The sequence below is a fragment of the Gymnogyps californianus genome, chromosome 2, assembly GCF_018139145.2.
Source record: "Gymnogyps californianus isolate 813 chromosome 2, ASM1813914v2, whole genome shotgun sequence".
NCBI lineage: Eukaryota > Metazoa > Chordata > Aves > Accipitriformes > Cathartidae > Gymnogyps > Gymnogyps californianus.
Genome location: NC_059472.1, coordinates 64,726,722 through 64,738,737, shown reverse-complemented (window position 1 = coordinate 64,738,737; position 12,016 = coordinate 64,726,722).

Sequence of the window (12,016 nt, the reverse complement as noted above, 5' to 3'; positions counted from 1 at the left end):
ATGCTCTGACTACTGATGAAAATTGAAAAGAATAAGCATGTTAAGAGGCATTTATTATCAGCCACCGTGACTAGTAGTAAATAACAAAAATACTGCTGCTCTGAGGAAAACACAACGCCAAATCTATGACCCATCTTTCAGATTTAGCAGGAGTTTTACTAGGGGGAAAAGAAAAGATCCATTTCAGTTACGTGTTGCTTCAGCATAGAGATTACAAGGGGCCAAGCTCATTCTGTCTGGTTTCAAACCCCACTCAAAAACCATAATGCTGAAAGTTTTACTTCAGCTGAACTGTTATGCATTCTGCCTAGAAACGTCTGTGGAAAAAGAAGAAGAAAAGAACCACTGGAAACTCAGAGTAAAAATGAATTTACCAGCTGGCAGAGTGAAAAATCACACATACCAAGGAGATTTTGTGCAAGGAGAAGAGATGAGAGCAGGGCATATCTAATAAAAAAAATAAATGCCGCATATGTGCCATATATAATATATATAAAAGAAGGACTTCAGCCTGTTCAGTAGAAGATGTTAGCCAGAATACTATACGTAATTAAGCTTTCATTTGAGTTGAATACAAACATTTGCAAGCATACACATATGTATAGCATCTCTACACAATGAAAACATGGTTTTAAATTTAACCTGGAAGAAAGATTTATGCAGCCAGCTCTCTGGTAAAAACTGGTGCAGATCCACATAACAACTACCATAAAATTTGGTTATCTCTAGTTACCACGCCCCTTGCAAGCAAAATCTTTGGGGTTCAGGGAGAGCCTGTGAGACCTCTTTGCTGGGCCCCATGAACCAGAACAATTCCTGTTGACTTTAATGGAAGCTGTGCCTAAATAAGGGCTATTACCCAGCCCCTAATGAGCAGAGCGGTGTAACTTGGGTCGCTCGCAGTGCTCAGCACCGCAGCTGAAGTCTACTTTTCCCTTCCCTTCAAAGGTCCTCGCAGCAGGTGAGGCTTTTTCCCTTCCTTTGCTCTGAAGATTAAACACAACAAAAGATGTTTTCTGTAAAGCGAGGTACGCAACGCCGTTTTGCCTTCTCTCTAGTTGATGTACTAATGTGTAACTGTAGGGTTTAATTTTACTTTACATTAATCAAAGAACAACAAAGGCCATAAAAACCCCACTAAGAAGCATTTCAAGTTAAGATCCAAAGCTAAATGCCATGGGATTTTGCCTATTGTCTTGTTTAGTCCCCCTGTAAAAAGAGCTAGATAGCATGAGAAAGAAAGAAAAATTGAGCCTGTGTTTTTTGCATAGAGATGGAGAAAACACATAATAAATTAGGGGGAGAGAGGAGTGAAATAAAGGCCAGAGGTAAACGACGTTTAATTGTGTGAGCTGCTCTTCCTCTTGTGGTTCCTGCCAGCTGCTGCTGCTATTGCTACCTTCCTGTTTTAAGATGAAAGCAATGATGGTAGACACGTGCAGACACACAAAAGAACCTATTTGGACTGGTGTGTCAGCTCATCTTTATCAAATGTTGCACAGGTATATTTTGTTGCCATGCTTCATTACCCCAGAATGGCGTGCCTGAAATGTTTGTCTCTTCTATAAACCCAATAGCTTTCCCAGCGAGTCACATTTGACAGAGCAATAGACAGGTATTCGCTTGCTGGCAACCGTTTGTAAAGCCCGGGCAATTGTGTATATATTATTCATATATACATACATATATACCTACATATATACATACAGGGGAATATATATACACATACAAACACATACATACATATATATATGTATACAAACACAAAGAACATGAGAGGGAGATGTATTATTATATTGTTTGTATATAGAGAGAGACTAGACGTGTATATATGCCCTATAAAAGGGATACTCAGTACAAAAGTCCATGCATACTTGTACAAAAATTCACATATACGCTGGTACAAAATTAATAAGAGAAAGTAGGATTTTAATACAAATTTCCTGATCAAATAAAGAGAAAACTTTAGTCAGGAATATAATACTGGGAAAGATAGGTGGATATTCTCTTATGAATATTTTATTTATAGGGTTTTCCACTGGGGGAAAAAACCAAAATATGAGACACATCACTTTAGTCTGGAACTAATGTTGACAGTAGCCCTGTTCAAGAGAAGGAGGAAATGAGAGTAAGAGGAAGAATAAAATTAAGCTTTTTTCCTTTCCTGGGGAAAAAAGAATTACTTGGAGGAAAAAGCTATGAGGGGAGAAACTAGCCCCAGCATGTGCTTCAGGGCCTTTCTGCACAAACAGCCAGCCACGAAGGATTTGCAGGTGCATCTGCAGAGAGGAAGATTCAATAAGAGCGTGGCTACCTTCGTTAGTTTTAAACTAATTCACGTGCTAGTGCTTGGTGTATTACTTAAATATATCAGATTGTTCACCTGTAACACGATGATAATATTTTCCTCCTTCATAGGAGGGTGAAGCTGAGGGCTTGCATGCTTCTCCCTGACGAGCTCCTGTTCTAGCACTGAAGATGCACACACACCAAAACGCACATGTGCTTATAGCAGAGGAGGGAGGACTAACTACACTGCCAAATACTCTTTTAGATGGAAAGAAAGCTGCAAACCTAGGAATTGCAAGGTGGGTGCCGCTTGCCCCGCCGTCCAGGGCGGAGGGCTAATGGCACAGAGGTGGACGGATCCCGGGTGTAACCACACAGGACTTGCAGCGTGGTTACATCCCAGCATGGTAACAGCACTGAAATTACTTGATGGATACTATTTTCATTATTATTACTTTAATGCACCATTGTGGACACACCGTTCTGTACTGTAAAAAAGTAACGCAAGCAAAACACAGGCTTTATATATGCAATTACATCCACTGCAGCTCAAAAAGAGGACAATTAGTCGAGTGCATTCCCCCGAAAGCCATCCACGGAGGTCAGAGTTCAGGAGTAACATTTCCTTTCTCCTCTCTCCTCCCAGAAAACTAGACATTAGCAGCATCAAATCATCGGCAGAGCACTCTAACTAAAAGAAGAACATTATGGGTAAGTAACAGGCAATGTAATTGCCTAAACAAACAGAGTTTAGATAGAAAGACTGTGATCCTAGCATATCTAAAATGTGGTTGTGTTTGCCACTTTTTTTTTGTTTGATTGGCTTTTTTTGTCTGTTTTGTTGCATATTTTTGGTAAGTTTTGGTTTGGTTTTTTTTGGTTGTTGTTTTGCTTGTCTCTAATGCTAAGAAACAGTGTAATACAGAGAATGCTCCCTTGATTTGTTGCCAAAATTAAAATATAAATTTGCACCTTTTAGTAAAATTATAATGCACGCCTGCTAACAAGGTGAGAAGAAAAAATGATCTAGACTCCCAAATTTGAAATGAGTCTTTTTTCTGAGTATTGAAAGCATTTGTGGAGCTAGCTTTTTCCCCATTTTAGTATGCGCTAGTAATGCCCAACTGGAACTGGAAGCGGCTTAGACTGCCTGTGAGATGCTGTCCTTGCGGTAGGAGTGGAAAAAAGGCCAGAAATACGCTTCTGTAACTCTGCTACATTTCCAGCCCATTTGAGCAGATAGACGTCATTTGGATGGGGTTTGGCTCAGCGTTTTCGGGGCACTCGGAGTCAGTGATTTCTCCCTCCTCTCCAACTGCCATATTGCAGTCCTCCTCCAGAAACACGTGGACATGGCGCTACCTGTTACTAATGACTGCTAAGCAGCTGCTGCCTTTCATTTCTTAGTCTGTTCACCGGGGGCTGGCTTGTGTGAGGAAGGTGCTTTGTCCACATCTGGGTTTAGTACAGGAGACCCGTAACAGCTGGGGACAGATCTCCCTTTTACGAGCACATCCAGTGAAAGGACATGGTAGCTCTTGTGTAACGTTGGCAGCAAACACATTGCTTTCTGTGCTTGGAAGTTTGCTGCATCATTTGTTTCTCTTGTCCATTTTCACTGCAGGCTTTTCAGGATGCATAGTCGGTCCTGGCCAGCTTGTTCCCAGTACCAAGGCTTCTGATCTTGCTTGGTGCTGAGGCATTGCCATACTTTATACGATTTGTAATAGCCTAATATTGCTGAGAAACTTGAACCCCTCCCTTGACTGCTATGGGGTTTGGTGTCACTTCAGGAACTTCTGCTTCACACCAGTTCTAGGTTCGAGAGAGGTGCTACAAGTTCCACTGCAAATAATCCACAGCCCTTTAGGACCCCTACTGTGTGTAAACTCGTCCTCAAACAACCTGCACAAAATCAGAAGCAGGGGGGTTACGGGAATAGGGAATTGAAGATTATGGGCTGAGGGGTCCAGGTAGCTGCTGAGAAGAAGCAGCAGGTTATGTGGAGCTATATGGCGGGTAGGACCTTTGGGTTAAAATTATAGTACCCACTGTGCTTATAACCAACACTATGGGGATTTTCTTTAATGAAAATCCTCAGGCTATATAGGTCCACAGTTTTTTGTTTGAGGAGATTTTAAAGGGTGAACAGTAATTGAAGCACTGGAATCAAAGGCAGAGGAGCAAGAAATCTGTAGGTGCCTTGCAGCTTGTTGGTCCAGTGTATAACACTGAACATAACTGGTGGGGTGGGTTTTGGTTTACATTACCTGTATATTCCCTTCCCTTTAATGATATCTCTTGTGGTCAGATTTTCGAGGAGGCTGATGGAAATTGCTGTGAGCCTGTTCCTAGGCATAGCTAATGGCAGAACCAGGGCTGCGTCTGGTTAGTCATCAGCCCTGTGTCTGACCTCCATGCCTGTGTGCATCTAATAACAAAAATGTGTGTTGATAAGCAGTATTTTATGAAAGAATTATTTGCTTAAAATATTATTTTGGCTTAACATCTGCATGTGGATTGAAAACTGGCAGAGCAAAACAGAGTAATTCTAAAAGGTATACGACAGTATAAAGCTGGTGTTAGGGAACCTGCTGGGACAGTCGTGGTGAAATCAGATTGGCAGAAATAAGGGTTGACCTGTTAGTTGGAAGAAAGAGGCCAATTTATAACTGTGCTATGTTAGTGTGTTAAAATGGTATTTTTAACTCACTTAGCTTACTTATTTTAATCTGAAGGCTTGAAAGTCTTAGAAACTCAGAAGTCATTTTGGTCTTTGGTTCTGCTTGGGTATTTTTGCTTGTTTAGTTTTCCTTTTTTTTGTAAGGCAATGCAGGTTGAGTAAGCGCCAAGAAAATGAAGTACCAGGGAGGGGGCAGAAAATAGTGTCTGTTATTTCATGTTGCCAGAGAAAGAAGCAACACCTTGGAGGTGAATGATAGATATTATTATAAAAGAGTTGTAGCTCAGGGCAGGTGAGTGGTGTGTTAATGAGGAGCCACCTCCTGCTTTCTGACAGATGACTGTCATTGTTCAAATGCTGCCATCAGATTGATTAATAACTGGGTCATCCTGCCCTGCAGTTGGAGTAGACTGTCTTCATTCTTCTGCTGATTTCTCTAATCTGCTGACCTGGAGATGACCCAATAGAGGTGGAGCTGAGATTAGCATTTCATTTCTTGTAGAACAACAAGAAATAAATTCACAAGGGAGGGGGGAGAACACTAACCAAAAACCCAAAGAATGCTCCTGTCCCCAGAGCAACCCCCAAACCTATTCAGCGTGTGCAAGAGCAAAAGTCCCTGTTTTATGAATAGGCAGTTTTAGTATTTGAGACATTTATATTTTTAATAAAGATTTAAATTGGTCGTGTTCATTTCTGCAGTGTCAGCTTAACCTATATGGAAAGATGCATAAGGTCTCTTCAGAAGACACAAAGGAATGTAAAGACCTGTGTATTGAGGGGCAGGGGAATGAGCTGATATAACATAAAAATGCTTGCTTTGCCTTAATGTCTCTTAATGTTCACTAAATTCACTATTAAAAGAACAAATAGTAAACAGCATGCTTTGACAAGTGAAATACAGGCATATTATCCCAGATGACTGTTATTATGTGGAAAGAATGGCAATTCTCCTTCAAGATTTGTGTAATTTTCTCTCTTTTCTTGATTTAAACTCTTCTGAAAGCAATGGCATGGTGAGTTTACCTTTCTCCTTGTCATATGTTGGCAAGGTGTGATGGCTCTCATCTGCTTCGGGAGCATGGAGCACAATATAATAGTCAACTTGTGAGCCAGAGGGATCCTTGTAACTAATTAGGATTCAATTTTCAGACTTTTTGGAACATTGCTTTGGCCAAAAGTTACATGAAAATATCCCTCAAATAGCTTGTGAAATTGGCTCATTTCTGGCACTCTTTTAAAATTACTGATCCTTCTATTACATGGACCAGCTCCGCAATTTAAGACTTTTCTATTTAAATGCAACATTTATAACATTTTACAAGAATACCCTTTATTCCTTCCATCTTTCTGGAGGACAAGGTACCCTCCCTCCTCCTTTCTCATTACTTACAAAAGCAACCAAGCCTTTCTATCCTGGGGCTCCACAACAGAGCAGAACACTCTTACGGGATTTAGCTAATCTGGTGTATAGACCTAGAAGTGCTCCCATTTGATCATGTGTACTCTGTTCATGTGTACATACCGTGTAGAGTACCTTTAGCTCAGTTAAAGCATTAAGCCACTTCTGAATTAGTTGTTTTGTTTCTACAGAGGACAACCTTCCCTTTTTAAGTGAGGCTTATGTTTTCAGATATAAACGGTGAGAAGCCAAAGCCAATAATTATCAGCTTCAAGATCAGCTTCAAATCTCCACACTACAGTTCTGAATCATGATTTGTGTTTTAAACACACTCGGCCTTACAGCATGTGAGATTGCTTTATGCTCACAAAATACATAACTAGATGCTAGAACAAAACAAAACCCAGTAGAAAAAGAAACAAGAGGTTTGTCGAAAGAAAAACGTAGCCAGCTGCTCATTTTTAATCCTTAATATCTGTAGCACCATAGCTCAAGCCATTTATTTACTGTGGAGTCATTTTTGAACAGTTATCTCTGTCTGCAGAATGTTTCTTAAAACAAGGAAGAAAACTTTGATGTAGGTCAGTCTCTAATAATTAAGGTTATTTGAGCATGGAAGTTTCCAAATAGAAATATTAAAACAGTTCCCCTTTACCTAAAGCTGCATGTCTGTAATGTATTCACTGCGTCCTGTGCAATGTATATAACCTGATGCTTCATTCAATGCTGTGAGACCACCCCATGTACCCACATGCAGTCTTGGTAAACTGGTGTTATTTTTCAAGTAGCTTCGGCTTGGAAAAGTTTGGCTTGGAAACATTAGATCTGCTCGTTAAAGACTGAACGGATGCAAAATGTGAGGCAGGCGTTGCTGTCCTCTTGTGCAAAACAATGGGTCCCAAACAACTTTCACTTTGTGTAAAACAATAACCAGGAGGTTGTTTTGCTATTATAAGAATAATATTTAGCGTAGGCCTCCTGTGAAAGTGGCTGCCCCTGGAGTCCAGGAATTAGCACATTATTGGGAGGCACATTTGAAAGGGTGCCTTGGAGTTCTGCGAGTGGAGGTGAGCTGCTTCTGAGCCCCTTGAAGTAACTGCTATGGAGATTCTCCATTTAGCTAAAGCACACTGTTAAATCAATTCAGCTACGTAGGGCTATGTTTGAATAACATTAAAGGTTGGCTTTAAACACATAAAAGCCAGGAAATTCAGGGTTAAGGCTGAAAATCCTGGCTGCAGCTCTGGTCTCGGCACAAGGCCTTATGCCAAAATAGTAACAATGCAAAAAATTTAGCATTGAGGCTGCAGTGGCATACTAGATTTCAGACTCCACTATGGCCTTTTTTCTTTACAGCACCCTTCTCTTCAGTCGCTTTTTTTACTCTCTTTCATTACAGCAAACACTTCTCAAACACTCTGCTTCAGATAGCTGAGGTAACTGATACCTTTCCGTAGGTAGAAGTGGTGATATCACAGTAATGTAATCACCGTGAAATGGCAAATGTTGTCTTTTCAGCAATGCCCACTAAAAGACCCTTAAGATTCCTATCTCAGGACTTGTATTGAAAAACTGGTGTGCCGTTGTATCTGAAAACTACTTTTTCACGTTGTCTAGTTGAGCTCCTTCTACTTAAACCATAACTCAGAAAGGAGGAGATCATCTAAGAGTTCCAGAAGGCAGCAGAGAAAAAAAGTTTTCAGAGAGAAAGCTGAGTTGCAGGTGGTGGAAAATAGGAGACTCGTCTGCTCTCGGTAGTGGGATAGAGTAAAGGAGTAGAGAGTCAGTACTGGGTGAGCAGCAGAATAGCCGAGGTGTAGGCTGCAGACGATTCAGAATAATCCTGGATCCCATTTAGATCTATGGCAGAATCCCCATTGACTTCAAGTGGGTCAGGGTTTCAGCTTCAGATCCCCACGTTCACAAACAAGATGGTCAACGTGGCTTTCATCTACAGGCAACCTTGTGGTCCCTCTCTGCTTATTTTAGCTCCCCTTACGGTAAAGTTTTTTTTCAAAGAAATATGGAAAAGAAACTTAACAGATGATTTTTTCCTCACATGCCTTCCAAGATGCTTTGTTTAACCTGACACTTTCTATATAGGCATTGCAAGCACTAGCTAAAATGGTGGAAAGGGGGACAGTGCGTGGAACCTGAGCTGAATGTTGGAGTCTCTTGTAGTAACTAGCTAAGTATATGTTGCTGGTTTAATGAGGAAATTGATTTGGAATATTTAACATTGTTTCTTTATTTTATAGGTAATGGACTATTCCCATAGCTCTGTTATAAAATAGTACGCATCTCTCTCTCTCTCTCTCTCTCACAGATTTACAACTCTGCTGTTTCACTAGGGATACACTTAATGTGGTATAAGTCTCTGGATATGACAATTAAATTCACATGACCCACAGACTACCTCACAACCCAAAACTGCCCTTTGCATATTACAAGAGAATAGTGATTACCCTCTAATCACTTATTAAATCTGCTTTTCCAATGAAATTTTGTCTTTCCAGGGCCTAAAAAAATGGAAGGAAAAAATCTGGTGTTTGTAAGAAAAAACAGTAATGTCGCAGTGCCCATTATCTGTACTTCTGCTAAATATGCTCAAAAGGCCAGTATCATATTTCTTCCCCACCACAAACTTATTGAAACAAGAAAACCTTTTATTCAGAAGATTCTTATATGCATAAGTGTCTAAGTAACTTTGTAAATGGATCCTTTGGTGTGGTGAATGATATTGCACTGAACTAGCAATGAATTAACATGTTTGTTATGTGTATTGGTATCTTGCGCCAGATAAATGTGAGTCTCAGTCCCCATGCTGACAAAAGTGATCTTCCTTTTTTTGAACTGGTAATAGGGTGTGGATGAGCAAATGTAATAGGGGGAATATAAGCTCTGAATTTCCTATCACCTTGTGGTTTTGGAGAGCCCAAGTTCTGGGGAAATTCAAAGTCTTACCTGGTCACTGATTCGTTACATCTTTTTTCTGTCATTGCTGTAAGCTGGAAGTGCAAGAGCATGGTGTTTTCTGCATTATGCTTGAAATGCCCAGAGTCTCTAAAACGAGAGATTGAGGCTTGGCTGAGTCAACTCAACGTTTCATTTTGCTGAAGCAGATAAATACACTTTCATTTAATTTACTGTGGGAAAGTCTTTAAAAGCTAGGTCCCATGGCACTTTTGGTGGTAGCAGATTTCTGCACCTGGGTTTTTGGCCAAGGTTACTGTATACTAGCTGTCCCCTTGACTGCCATTCTTCATCCCAGAGGTGACTGAATTTCAGTGATGGGTGAAGTGATTTTTCTGCTTTGACTTAGGATATCTTTGGACACAAAGCCTAAAATAAATGTAAGATATAATTAAACACACAGTGCAGAATTTTGTATACGGGGGAAGGGATAGACAACCAGTCTGTTTCAAACTAACTTACAAAGGAAGTATATTAAGCCATATTTTCTTTCTTCCTTTGTATGTGTAACTATTTTTCAAATGAAAAAGATTATTTTTCTAAGGCACAAGTAAACTACCCCTGCCTCAGCAGGTCTTAAAATTAGTAGGAAGATCTCTTCATCTCCTGGCATGCAAATAAAATTGTTTTGCTGTCCTCCCTATCTCAGGGCTAACTGTGACAGGCTCCAGTTTCCCTGAACATGCAATTCATGACTAAATGAAGGGCATCACATGTGCCAGAGTGAGACCTGCTAACAAGGTCTGCAAGGCAGAGCATTAAGTCCCACACCAACCTCCAAACTTCGCTCTCATCTTTTACCTGCAGCTTAGATCAGCGTGTGTGTCCACGCTTCCCACAGCCTTTACAAACAGCAATGGGGAAGAAGCTTTAGTATTAAAAAGTAACGGCAAATATGCCAGTTCTCGTTGGGTGAAACTACTGTGTTCTGCAGGCTTGTCTGGGACTGAGCCAAGGCTACGAAATCTGAATATGGTTTTTGACCCTTCTCATAACTACAGAGGAGAAATGGCCTGGTGAATAAGCACGGGACCCAGGAGAGCTCCTTGCTCTTTTACAAACTACCTGTGTTACGCTGGGTAAATTCCCTATGGAAGCATGCACTAGCTCCCCGCTTGGAAGAAAGGGATGGAATAGCCTCTCCCTCGTCTATAGAGGTGAGGAAAACCACACTAAATACACTGCGCCTTTAGACTCTGATGAGGAGGGACAAATGAAAGCCCATATTTAGAATGTTAATGCTAATGTGACTGAGATTAACCTCAGATTTCGTCTGAGGATTTTAGTTGAGATCAGCTACAGCTGCAACACCTGGATCATAGTTTCACTGGAGTTCAGGGCTTAGGGGAATTGGACTGCTTTGGCTTGGGCCCCCTACTCTAGCATGGAGACTTTTTCACTAAGCTGACCCAGGGTCTTCCAGGCTGGCCCCTCTGTCACTCCGATTTCATGCCACGGCTGATGTTGTGATAGTGGAAAGCTGGACAATACAAGCAGATCTGAAAAGAAAGATTCAAAGTCCCTTAACTAAGTCATGCTTATGCCTACATACTCACATTCATGGTATATCAGGAACTCACAGCAGTCAATTTTTCAAAGCAGTGCTAAGAACATATATTTCACATTGGTACCATTATTATTAACAGCAAATATAAGTGAGGAAAAAGGGAGGGGCACCGAGCACACAACCCTGTTATTAACCCGCCCACCTCAGTTTTCCTCTTCTTGAGCCTGAATTCAACTTGGAGCATTATTTTGAAACCTTTTGAATTTAACTCCAAACTCACTCTCCCCATATCCTATTGTTGGTTCACAGTAACAATTCAAACACAACCAGTCATCCCTTAGCTGGGGCCCGTTCAGCACAAAGTCCATTTTTACCCATCAGGGTCCGCAGGGCAGTGTCAGACTGCAAGTTCCCTCGTCGTCCTTGCCACGTGACGTGCCAGTACATGTGTTATGTGTCTTTATCATCGTGTACCCATACTCGGCAAATGTTTGTGGGGACCCATTCAACGTGGAAATTTTCCTTACCTGCCTGTGCTGAGCTTTTACTGCTGGTGGGAGTGTCTGATTTCTCTCCTCCCATAAAGAAGGAAAGAACCTCCCTTGGTGGAGAACTGTGGATTTTTTCCTGCCTAAAACTTGTCCTGTCTTACTAACTTGTTCTGTTTAGGCTCCACTAACAGCAATGCTGTTAGTGCCCCATCCTATTTCCCACCTCCATGCTGCATCACAGATGCTGCCAACTCTGCTTCTTGAGAGAGTAAATGGAGTGCAGACAGTCAAGCAGTGTGGGGTGACATCCTCCCCGGCAGAGCCCCATAGCCACCTGCCCACCCTTAGCCTCTGGTAAACTGTTTTGGGGTTGTCAACCCGATTAACAGACTGGTTTTGATCTGAAGCAATATAGATCAGAGGTACTGAAGACACAGCTCAGCCTGAAGCCCCAAACCAAAGCCTTGGTTTTGGCTGCCAGGAGGCTGGCACCACATGGGTGAGTGGAACACAGGCGTAGCACTGGCGGGGGCACCCACGTGAAGCCATCCCCGCTGCTGCACTGTCAGGCTGGGGTTATCCAGGGGAAAGAGGCTGGAAGGGCCCATGCCTCAAATATCTTGCATTTCAGACCTAGCGTTCTGCAGTCCATAAAATCCTCCCCAGCGTTT